This window comes from Suncus etruscus, chromosome 11 (assembly GCF_024139225.1).
Source record: "Suncus etruscus isolate mSunEtr1 chromosome 11, mSunEtr1.pri.cur, whole genome shotgun sequence".
NCBI lineage: Eukaryota > Metazoa > Chordata > Mammalia > Eulipotyphla > Soricidae > Suncus > Suncus etruscus.
This window is the reverse complement of record NC_064858.1, coordinates 1,708,129-1,720,199: the sequence shown is the minus strand read 5'-3', so window position 1 is coordinate 1,720,199 and position 12,071 is coordinate 1,708,129. Positions and strand designations below refer to the sequence as shown.

The window sequence follows — 12,071 nt, the reverse complement described above, 5'->3', positions numbered from 1 at the left end:
GGAGTGATCCCTGAGCACAGAGCTGGCCCTGAGCACCGCCAGCTGATCCAAAGGGCTAAACATGAAATGGATAACCCAAGCCCCTTGGAACATTTCTGGAGAAAGACTCGCTGAGAGCATAAGCAAACGAGAGTGACTTAGAGCAACTCGGCCACGCCGTGTCCCAGAGCTGGAGGGTGGGGGGACGAGAGGGGCTCTGCTCGCACACAGGGGGGCATCCAGAGCTGACCTGGGTGCATGGAGTGGGTGGTTGGGGTGCTCAATCCCTGCTGAAGAGCATTGGAGGGAAACTGCTCCAGTGGCAGATATGAGGGAGTGCACCTGCAGTGTCGGGGACCACCGGGGACACACCAGGCAGTGCCCAGGGTGGAACTTGAGGTCTCGGGGCCAGACAGGCAGAACAGCGGGGAGGACAGGAGATGTGCACGCGGCCCACCCAAGTTCAATCCCCAGAAACCAAAAGCCAAAATGTGATTCTGAGCACAGAGCCAGGGGTTCTAAGTCCTGAGCACCGCTGGGTGCGTCTCACCTCTCCCCTCAAATAAAAAGGGGAATGAAGGGATAATCCCTGGAGACAGACCCCACTTCTCCCAGGTCAGAAAACTAGGCAGCGACAAAGGTGCAGATTCACGGCTCTGAATCTCATACGAGTTAAAGTTTATCCGGAATCCAGAGTGCCCTCTAGGAGATGGAGGCCAGAATCTTCTAGAACAGTGGTCCTCAAACTTTTTAAACAGGGGGCCAGTTCACTGTCCCTCAGACCGTTGAAGGACTGGACTGTAGTAAAACTAAAAACTATGAACAAATTCCTATGTACACTGCATACATCTTATTTTGAAGTGAAGAAACAAAACAGGAACAAATACAATATGTGGCCCGAGGGCCATAGGAAAATAAAATGAGAAACCCGAACCAGTCCCCCTGAAAAGACAGGGAGCCAGAGTGACAGTACAGTGGTAAAGTGTTTGCCTTACACGTGGCTGACACAGGATGAAGCCGGGTTTGATCCCTGGCATCCCACAGGGTCCCCCGAGCCTGCCAGGGGTGATTTCTGAGCGCAGAGCCAGGAGCAAACCCTGAGCATCGCTGGGTGTGGCCCCAAACCAAAAATAAATAAATAAATAAGTAAATGTTTTTAATAAAAACCATTTTCATCAACAAAAAGAAACAGCATGGGAGTGTGTTTGCCTTGTATTTGGCTGACCTGGGTTTGAACCTAAGCACCCCATAGGTCCATAGGTCCCTGGAGCAGCACCAGGAAAGCCAGGAGTCAGCCCTGAGCACTTCCGGGTGTGGCCCAAAACAAAGACAAAGGGTGCAAATCCCTCCTCCCTGCCTCTCACTGTGAGGGTCCTCCTTGTTTTCCTGAAACAGGCAGAAGGGGGGTCATGAACATGGAGTGGGGCACAGGGCTGGGAAAGGAGGGATCACATCCGACTTCCTCCTGCTCTGCCCAGGTCAGGAGGCCACCAGTCCGGTCTTATCAGCACCAGGCACTTGGATTGGACACTCATTTCCAGAACTTTCCCTGTGCTGAGCAGACGCTCTATTTCCCTCAAGAACATGTTTAGAGGGTGGGTTTAGGGGTTAAAGAAGGCTGCCCAGCTGGGGGCCTCCACCCGGACCACATGGGTTTTGGGCCAAACACTGGGTGGGCTGTGTGCAAGGCCAGGTGTGCTGTGCTTCCATCTCGCCTCTGTGCTGTGCACCCCGCTTCCCCCTGTGCTGTGCTCAGGCCCTTTCACACCCCTCTGCCCCGGTCTTTTTTGCTGGGTGTTCTGGGTTTGACTTTTTCCTGATGGATGCCTGGAGAGGAACCCGCTTGGGAACAGACAGGACAGGACAAGACAGGACAAGGAGCTGTGACCTTGCCAATGTGACTGTGACCTGCATTGGCAGAAGCACTGAGTTCCTCTTGAGCGGCCAGACTCATGGACACGCTGCAAGGGTCTCAGATGCTCCACAGTGCATCACTGGCACCACGACACCTCCCCCAGGTGCCAGCCTTAGGCCCCCAGTGCCTCCTAGGCCCTCATGCTGCTGCTCCTGCCCAGAGGGTCCTGGTGGTGAGGAGCTGGTCAGGAGTGAACCTGTGTCCTCTTCCAGAACAGGACACACCTCCTGGGCCGTCATGTCCTGGGCAGGTTCTGTCCCAGGCTGTACCTGGGCAGGCTGCTCTGTTGTCACAGGACTGTCCCACCCATAGAGGCAGGGGAAGGAAGGGAGGAGGGGAGAAGAGAGTGGAAAGAGGAGGGAGGAGAAGGGAGCAGACTAGGGTGGAGGGAGGAGGGAAGAGGGAGGCAGGAAAGTAGAGGAGGTTCGAGCATGGGGAAGAGAAGGGGGATTTGCTTCTTTTGCCCAGGTCACTGCACCCAGAGGCCCCACACAGCCTAGCAGAGGTGCAGGACAGCACGGGGTGTCCCTGAGGCCCCTGCCTCTGTATGTCATGTTGGCCTGAAGAAGGCCCAGCAGTGATGGAGGAGAAGATGAAGACAAGGAGACGTTACTTAAGCAAAGGCAACTACTCGGCAGCTGGGTCTGTCCCACCCCAGGAGACAGACGTGGGTCTGGGTTCCATCAGGTCCCGTGACCCACCGAGCAAAAGCACCACCAAGGTCATTCACTGTCCCAACCATCCCCATGGCTACGCTCTGCCAGGGACACCAACAGACACACCCGCTGTCCAGGCTGGGACAGACCCTCCCGAGAACTAGCTTCAGGCCGGGGGCTCTGAGTGCTGACTTCCGAGCCACCAAATCCCAAACTCTGGGGTCCCTCGGTGGGTGGGAGAGACAGCCCGGCAGCTCAGCCATGTGGCCTACACTGGGGGTGGGCTGTGGGATTTCAGCCATGGGGCCAGAGAGGGGGGACCCTCTGCACCCACAGGCCAAGTGATTGCTCTTGTAGACAGAGCTCACACCCCAGCCTGACACCTCCAGTGTAGACAGAACTCACACGCCAACCCTGACACCATCCAGACACAGACACACTCAGACATGCCCAGACACACACACACACACACACACACACACACACACACACACACACACAAAACATACTGACAGGCACACCTGCAGACACATACAGAAGCACACAGACACACACAGTCACATGCAAAGGGATAAAAACACACAGAAATACACACAGACACAGAGACAAACACAGACACATAGAAATACAGACTAAGACCTAACACATACACACACACCCTCCATGCAGCTTTGAACATCCACTGCTTCACAGAAGACCAGTTAACCCTGTGGGCTCTGGGGAGCTGCGCCCAGAGCCCCCAGACCCCAACCCAAGCCCAGATGTGCCCCAGAGGGTGGCCCAAGGGGCAGGTGACTTTTGGGAGCTCCCGTTGGCACTGCCCAACACCCTCCAAGGCTCTGCTGGAACCCGAGGCGGCTCCAGTAAAGAAACACACGAGTGTGGCTGATTGCTAGTCCCCGCTGAAAGGGCTCCAGCACTCGAGCTCTCTCCCCTCACTGTGGATGAGGCTCTTCAGGGCCCAAAGAGACCGTGTAGGCACGCGTCCAGCCTGCGGCTGACCCTCCTTTGATCCCTTTGCCATGGGGGTCCCTGAGAACCCCCAGTACTGCCGGGTCTGCCAGGCCATCCCCGGCATCCCAGGCCCCCTTGCAACACCCATTTTGGGCCCCACATTGTCCCACCAAGTCCTGTCGGCCAAGAATGGCCGGAGGAGGCCCCAGACCCCTGCACACTGCTTGGGAGGCCCAAACAGAAAAACAAATCAGTACAGTAATTTTTGGGGAGCAGTGTTCCTGGTTCTGCACTTGGGAATTACACCTAATGGTGGTCAGGGGTCATGGCTCTGTAGTCAGGAATCATGCCGAGTGGTGCTCCGGGGACCCAGGTTGGCTGCACGCAAGGCAAACGCACTCCCCACTGTGCTCTCTCCCAGTCCCACCATATATATATATTTGGTTGTTTGGGCCACACCCAGCAATTCTTGGTACTAGGGCGTTACTCCCTCCTATCAAGCTTGGGGGATCCTATGTGATGCCGGGGATGGAACGTAGGTTGGCTGCGTGCAAGGTAAACGCACTCCCCACTGTGCTATTGCTCTGACCCCCTCCCATCTTAATTTATTTAATATCACTCTTGATTTGGGTTGGGCTACACCCAGAGGCGTTCAGGCGTTCCTCCCATCTCTATGCTCAGAAATCGTTCCTAGCAGGCTTGGGGGACCACATGGGATGCTAGGAATCGAACCCAGATCCTTCCTGGGTCGGCCATGTGCAAGGCAAACACCCTGCCACTGTGCTATCTCTCCAGCCCACGACTTGATTCTTTCCTTCCATTCACAGCCAGCCATACACAATGTTATTGTGTTGTTTATTTGTTAGGGTCATGCTTGGCAGTGCTTAGAGCTGACACCTAGTTCTGTGCTCAGGGATCACTCCTAACGGGGATAGGGGAACTTTATTGGGTGCAGGTTCAGCTACATGCAAGGCCAATGCCCCCACCTGCTGTTTTATCTCTCTGGCCCCAGCAAATCAATAACAACATTAGAAAGCATTTGAGGGCCTGAGAAATTACTCCAACGGCAGAGCACACGGTGCTGAGTGTGACACCCTCAGGCCCATGTGCACCCCAACAGTGCTGGCTGGGGGCTGAACACCGAGGGTCCGAATAATCAACCACGAGACCCAATCAGCCAGTCTGAGTGTCGGGGGAGTATCCAGCCCCCCCAGCAGGAAAAAGGGGACACCCCTGCCCTGCACCAAAAGCAAGAGGTTCAGTACAGTCGCACACAGTCTCAGGGACAAGATATGCAAAGATCCCAGATGGTAGCCCCCAGAGCAAGACAGAACCCCCAAACCCACACCCACCCAGGGGTTCCCACAAGCTGTGGTGCCATTTGTGCTCTTGGGCCCCCTCAAACTGACCCCAGCATCAGGAGGGGGCCTGAGTGCCAGGAAAGGCTGTGCAAGCTACCCCCGAAAACGTCAGGCAATGGGCACAAGATTGGCACATGCAAGGGGCTGGGGCTGGCCCCCAGGACTGCGCAGGCCCACTGGAACCCGGCTCCGTCGCTTCAGCGCCCAAGGTTGGAGCCACCAGCTTGAGAACTAGCCGGGACTCCTGAGCTCTGTATAGATACTTCCCAAAAACAATCTGGGTGAAGGGAGCCAACTTGGGGCTCAGAGTTGAACCCAGGACATGTTCAAGTGTGGCCCCCATGGAAAAGAGACACAAAGAGGCACCTTGTGGGAGCCCTTGGCTCCCTTCCAAACACACCTGAATCCGGGGTGCTGAGTGCAAGGGCGTGACTGACTCTCAGACATGGCCCATCGAAGTGAGGGGCCCACTGCGCTGAGTGTGTGTCGTCCCCCCCCAAAACTAGCTTTCTGGGCCCAGGCAATGTGCAAAAGAAACAGCATCCCAGGAATGGTGTCTGGGCCCCCAGCAACACTGAGGGATCCCCACCAGGAAGGATCACCTCAGGGTACCCCCAACACACACACACACACACACACACACACACACACACACACACACACACACACACACACACCCCTCCCAGTTCCACACAGACAGGGGAGCATTTCTGGCTGTGGCTTCTTCACTGCACAATTTCCCTTTCTTTCTCTGCAGCCTGATGCCAGGCGCTGTGTCTGGCACCGGGTCAGGCACTGCGGTTCTGGGGTGCTCGGGGGTGCCTGGCAGAGCGGGGACCCTTCAGATCTCAGGAAGAGGAGAAGGCCACCCCCAGGCACCTTCTGCAGTCTGTCCCGAACCCAGAACCCCAAAACCCCACCAGAATGAGGACCCATTGTTATTGTCAACCTTACAGAAGTGAGAGACCCCCAGGGCTGTGACCAGCCCAGGACCCCGAGGGCACTCCCTTTGCGCCAATCCCACCCTCTCTCGCACCCGATATGGACCAGCGCATGGTGGGCCACGAGTTCCAATCCTGCAAGTGAGTTTGAACCCCATGTGGCCAGCTCGACCCTGAGCCTGGCAGCCTGTGGGGCAGTCCCTGGCACGGAAAACGATGCCCAGTCCAGACCGGCCCGCCTGGCTACAAGTGTGTGAGCAGCACAGAAGCTGGGACAGAAGGAAGTAATCAGGCGAGCACTGTGGCTGTGAGTCTGAGACACCAAGCACATAGCAGCCAAGCAAACCTGGTGAGCACTGGGAAAGGAGCCCAGCCCAGCCCGGCCAGTGCCACCACCAACTACCACAAAGGGAGAAGGAGAAGGGGTATAGATTAACACAAGACAGTCACGGGGCAGAGTGCTTGCCTGGCATGTGGGAGACAGGGGTTTGATCCCCGGCATCTCATAGGGTTCTCCCAAGCCCTGTGACACCTGAGTGCAGAGCCAGGAGTCAGCCAGAGTTAGCCCCGAGCACTGCTGAATGAGACGCAAAGAAGCAAAATATAAAATATAGGGGGCAGGAGCGATAGCACAGTGGTAGTGCATTTGCCTCACACGCTGCCTACCCGAGATGGATGCGAGTTCAATCCCCAGCATCCCATATGATTCCTCATGCCTGCCAGGAGCAATTTCTGAGCATAGAGCCAGGAGGAACCCCTGAGCACCACCAGGTGTGGCCCCAAACAAACAAACAAAACCACAAAATATATAAAAGCAAAATATAAAATAATAGGCTGGTCTTGGAAGAAGAGCCTGGGCCAGAAGTGGCTCTTTCCCCAGGGCCAGGGGTCAGGGGCCAGAGGTCAGGGGCAGAACAGAGACGTCTGTCACCCCCACCCACCCACCCAAGGACACATCAGAGAAGGAAAATAATCCTGGCTCAGGGGTTCTGGGTCCAGCAGGAGTCTCAAACTCTACAAACTCCACAATGCTTCCAGCCCACGGGGGGGTGGGGGGGACTCCAAGAAAAAAGGCTTCCTGGGGAGGAAGAAAGACCCTGCAGTCCCATTCATCCATTCATGCTCATTCATTTGTTCTTTTCATACATTCATTCATTCTCATTTATTCATTCATTTGGTCTCATTCATTCATTCACATTCATTCTTGCATTAATTTATTTGCATTTATTCAGTCATTGTCATACATTCATTTGTCCACTCATTCTCATTTGTCCATTCTCATGCATTTGTTCTCATTCATTCATTCACTCTTGTGCACTCATTCACTCATTTGTTCTCATTCTTGCATTCATTCTCATGCATTCATTCATTCGTTCTCATCCATTCGTTCGTTTGTTCTCATTTATTCATTCCCATGCATTTCTTCATTCTCATTTTTATTCATTTGTTTATTTTCTTTCCTTCTCATTCATCCAATCATTCGCTCATCCGGCTTCATCTCATTCATTCCCTTATTCCTTCATTCACTCAAGCAGCCCACGGCTCTTGAGTTCCCAAGGTTCCCAGAGGTGGCCACAGAGCAGGAGCTGTGGAGGGAGCCCACAAAGGAAAAGCACAGCGCTCGGGGCTCAGGGGTGGCCCCGAGCCCACTGCACCAGGAAGGGCTGGCACCATCCCTGGTCCCCTAATGGGTTTGCCCCCCTAAGCCAGACAAGCATGCAGAGTCCAAACAGAAAACTGAGAATGGAGAAAGGAAGACAAAAGCAGGTGCACAAGAATGGGGGCTGTGCCTCCAAACCAAGAGGGCTTCCCCAAGGAGGCGTGGGCCAGAGCACCTGCGGGGCAGATGGCAAGGCCCTGAGGCAGGCCCACGTGAGCACCAGAGGAAAGAGAAAGAGCCAGATAGAGACCAGCTGGGACCTTCCAGGGTGCACTGAGAGTCCTGGATCGAAGTGACAGGTGGGGACAACATGGGGGGCGCATCCCCCAGACCTGACCCGCAGCACCCAGTGGGCCCATGGCCAAGAGCAGGAGCCCAGAGAGCCACCCCCAGCCACCACTGAGCCTGGCCCCACGATGTGGCCTCAAGGTCGTGGGAGCATCTGACAGCGCAGACGGTGCCCAGCGCTGAGTCAGCGGCAGCTCCGGGCCCCATGCCATGCCGTGGGCAGGGGACACGGGCAGGGACAGAGCAGAGCACTTGCTGTGGAGCAGCCCTCGGGGCCAGGCCACCTCCAGGCCACCTCCACGGCCCCCGGCAGCCCGGCCTGGACAATCTCTCTGCCTTCGCAGTACCCTCCCCGCTGCTGGCGATTGCCACTGGGTTCTGGGGGTGTTGGGGGGTCTAGGCTCACCTGCCCAGCAAAACCTCCGCCCCTGACTTTGCAACTAGGTGGGGCATGGGTGGGAGTTGCACCCATCCAGACTCTGCACCACCTCGGGTCCCCACGACCTCACCTTCTGTGTCAGGCAGCAAGAGGGTGTCCGCGATGCCTCCGGGCTGGGCTCCGAGGGTCACCCTGAGTTGGAACAATCCTCTTATTTTGGGCCACCTACTGCTCAGCAGGGGTGGCGGTCGGATGGGACCTTCCCAAGGATCCCGCTGTTCACACTCTGTCCCCACGGCTACTCCTGGAAAGAGAAGAAAGGGGTACAAGGACCCCAAGGGCAGTTTCACACGCATACACACAAGAAGCTGAGAAGCCACAGTTTGGGGGGGGGTTAGAGGCTGGGGTTGGGGGGGCACCCACTGAGCAAACCAGAGGGGGGAGTCAGAAGCGGGGTGGTGGCTGGTTTCACGTACCCCTCTCCTCTCCTCTCTGCTACCCCTCTTTCTTCCTCTCCCCTTCTCTTTCTTCCTCTCCCCTTCTCTTTCTTCCTCTCCCCTTCTCTTTCTTCCTCTCCCCTTCTCTCTCCCCCTCTCTCCTTCTCTCTCACACACACCATCTGCTGCAGCCCCAGATCCCGGATGGGGGAGGGACCCCGCCCTGCACCCCAGTACATCCCTGAACAGAGGTGACCCCCCTTAAGCTGTCCTGTCCCCTGGCCATCTACCCCTTCTGCTCCAGGTCACCCCAAGTCTTCTTCCTACACCTCCTCCATCCCGCCCGCAAATGGGACCCCCCCAGAGGACCTCCAGATGGTTGCCAGCGCCCCCCAAATGCGCGCTCCAGTGTCCCCTGCCTCCCTCCTCCTCTGGCACCCCAGAAAGGCAGGGATGGGTGGGTGGGAGGCTCGGCCTGCCTGGGGCGGGGGGCCTGGGCGAGGCCCGGTGGGCGCCTGGGGGTCTCAGGGGGAGCCGGGCCCCGTCGGGAAGCGCAGTTTTGGGGGGCAGGAGCGCCTCCAACCCTGGAGGGGCCCGCGTGGCGCGGCGTGGGGCCACCGCGCCCCGCGCACCCCACTGGGAGGCCTGGAGCGGGAGAAGGGCGCCCCAGCCATCGCCTCCATCCCGCCGCATCCCATCGCGTCGCATCGCATCGCATCGCATGCCCCGCACCCGGCCGGCCCGGGGTCCTTCCGTCCTTCCTTCCTTCCTTCCTTACCTGCCCGAGGGGCGCTGCCCGGCCGCCCCGTCCCGCCCCGCCCGGTGCCACCGCCGGTGCCACCGCCTTTGTGCGCCGCGCGCCGCCCGCGCCCCGCGCGCACGCCCTGCCCGGAGGCCGCTGCGGAGCGGAGACGCGCCCGGGCCGGCGGACGCGCGGACGAAGACGCGCACGCAGCCCCCCGCGCGCCCCGGACCCCGCGCCCCGAGCCCGGGACCCCCGCGGCCCTCCTCTCTCCCACGCACCCAACAAAGGTGCCCCGGCTGGCTGGGATGCTGCTGCTGCTGCTGGGGACGCAGATGGAGATGGGAGCCCCTCTGGAGCCCAGAAGGGAGGTGGGCACAGGCTGGGGTGCCCCCCAAGGCTCTCGGGGCCCCTTAGGATCGAGGGGAGAGAGAAGGAGTCCGCTGTCATCAACAACACCACCTCCACAGTCCTCTCCTCTCCTCTCCCCCGCCCCAGTCACCCGTTTCTCACTCTCATGGGTATCTGGAGACCCCATGTCCTCTGCACCCCCACGTGAAGCAGAGCCTTTGCCACACACAACGTGATGGTCAGCTCCCCACACAGTGCTTGACCCCTGATGCCTGGTCCTACACACCCTCCTGCCAAGGAAGGGTCCTGGTCTGCTCAGACAAAGCCGGCCACCTGCCCCCACGACCCCAGTATTTGACTCATGCTCCACGGTGGGAATTCGGGGCGCAGATGAAGCGGGCAGCCAAAGAGGGTGCCAGGGAAGTGGGCAGACTGGGAGAGGTCCTGAGTGACCCCATACCCGTACTCACCTCATGCTCACTCACCCCACAGGCCAGGACCACCCTGGAGGATGCTCCCCCCGTGACCACACAGGGGCTTGCCCCCCCCCCAACGCTGGGAGGTGACCCATCCCCAGGACATCAGGGTCAACCGCTCAGGAAGCCAGCAGCTCGGCCTGACCTTGCCCACAGCGGAGTTTTGGGCCGGTGTCCAGGGCCAGCACGGTGTGCCAGGGGTACCCCATGACTCCAGGGTCTTCCCCTTATCTTCCCCAGGCACAAGAGGGCTTCAGGCCACAAGGCTGCCCCTGTCCCCTTCTGGCAGAACCAGGCCCAGACACCTCCAGACTCACACAGCCCTTCTGGCCATTCCACACAATGGAAGTCCTGAGGTCAAAGGTGAGGGCTGGGGATCAGTGTGGAATTTAGGGCGCAGGCTCCAGGTCAAGCCTAGCACCACGAGGTCCCCCCGTGAATTGCCACAGTGCTGCTTCCTGATGGTACCCCACCACTCCGTGGCCCGAGCCTGACCCGGTCATCTTGGGTGACTGACACCCCCACCCCCACCCAGGACCCTGAGCTTGGTGACTTAGTGGCCTGCCATCCTCCAAAATCAGGTCCAAAGATTTGACTTTAGAGGGAAAAATCAACAGATAAGGTCGGAAAAAAATTATATATGTGCAATTCACAGCACTAACAGTTCATTTTTCCTTACTATCTTGATGGCAGCTAGAAATAGGAAACAAAAAGTGATATAGCACAGCAGTAGGGTGTTTGCCTTGCACACTGCTGACCCAGGACAGACCCAGGACAGGTTCAATCCCCAGCATCCCATATGGTCCCTGGAGCCTGCCAGGAGTGATTTCTGAGTACAGAGCCAGAAGTAACCCCTGAGAGCCGCCGGGTATGGGAAGGAAGGAAGGAAGGAAGAAGGAAGGAAGGAAGGAAGGAAGGAAGGAAGGAAGGAAGGAAGGAAGGAAGGAAGGAAGGAAGGAAGGAAGGAAAGACGGAAGGAAGGAAGGAAGGAAGGAAGGAAGGAAGGAAGGAAGGAAGGAAAGAAGGAAGGAAGGAAGGAAGGAAGGAAGGAAAGGAATGGAGAGAGGAAGGAAGGAAGGAAGGAAGGAAGGAAGGAAGGAAGGAAGGAAGGAAGGAAGGAAGGAAGGAAGGAAGGAAGGAAGGAAGGAAGGAAGGAAGGAAGGAAGGAAAGAAAGAACTCAGCTTGGGTGGATACTACACAGACCTTTCACAGGAAAAGACACACATGTGGCTGACATCCTTCTTCATGGCAAAAGACAAAGGCACATGCTATGGCCTCCAGACTTGGCCAGCAGAGTCCAGAACATTTTCCTGCCTGAAAGAAAGCCAGAGGAAATAGTGGGGGTGCCTCTTGGAGCAGCTTCTGATGAATGTCAGGTTATTCTGTCAGAATCACAAATGCTCTCACCCATGTCCCCAGAATTCTCATACCCCTGCCTGGGTTGGCCCAGGTTTCATCCCTGAACACCACCAGGAGTGAGCCCTGAGTGCAGAGGCAGGAGTGGACCCTGAAAACTGCTGTGTCTGGCTTAACCCGCCCCAAATAAAATAAGCCAAAATGAAAATGGAAGCGTCAGGATCAGGCAGCAGATGGCTCATCCCGTGTCCTCCAACACTCAAGGACAGTTCCCACAGGAAAGTCCAGCCAGACATGGCCATGGGAGACTGCGGCCTTAAAAGGAGAGTGCAGGACGCATGCTGTGGGTTGACACAGAAGTCGCCCAGACTTACTGTCAACGAGGGGCTGAAAAGTAGAAGGCTGCCTGCCGGCACGCGTGTGAAACTTGGGGCTGGGAGCGAGGGGTGTTTCTGACTCTGCTGCAATCATGGTCACATGGGCATGTGTGTATGATCATGTGATTTTCTCATGATCACAGACCATGTCGGTGCCCATACATGTGTGTAGTGATGATATATATGACCACATGTGTG

The 12,071-nt window shown here is 57.3% G+C and overlaps 1 protein-coding gene across 2 annotated transcripts in view; it reads right to left on the bottom strand.

Annotated features, from left to right (window-relative positions):
- The window catches only part of APBA2 (amyloid beta precursor protein binding family A member 2), a 55,535-nt gene extending 47,105 nt beyond the window's left edge, over positions 1-8,430 (bottom strand). For both annotated transcript variants that reach the window (XM_049782675.1, XM_049782676.1), the window contains exon 1: positions 8,264-8,430. The gene's annotated coding sequence lies outside the window, so the exon portion shown is untranslated. The remainder of the gene's footprint in view (positions 1-8,263) is intronic.
- Positions 8,431-12,071: the final 3,641 nt, after the last annotated feature.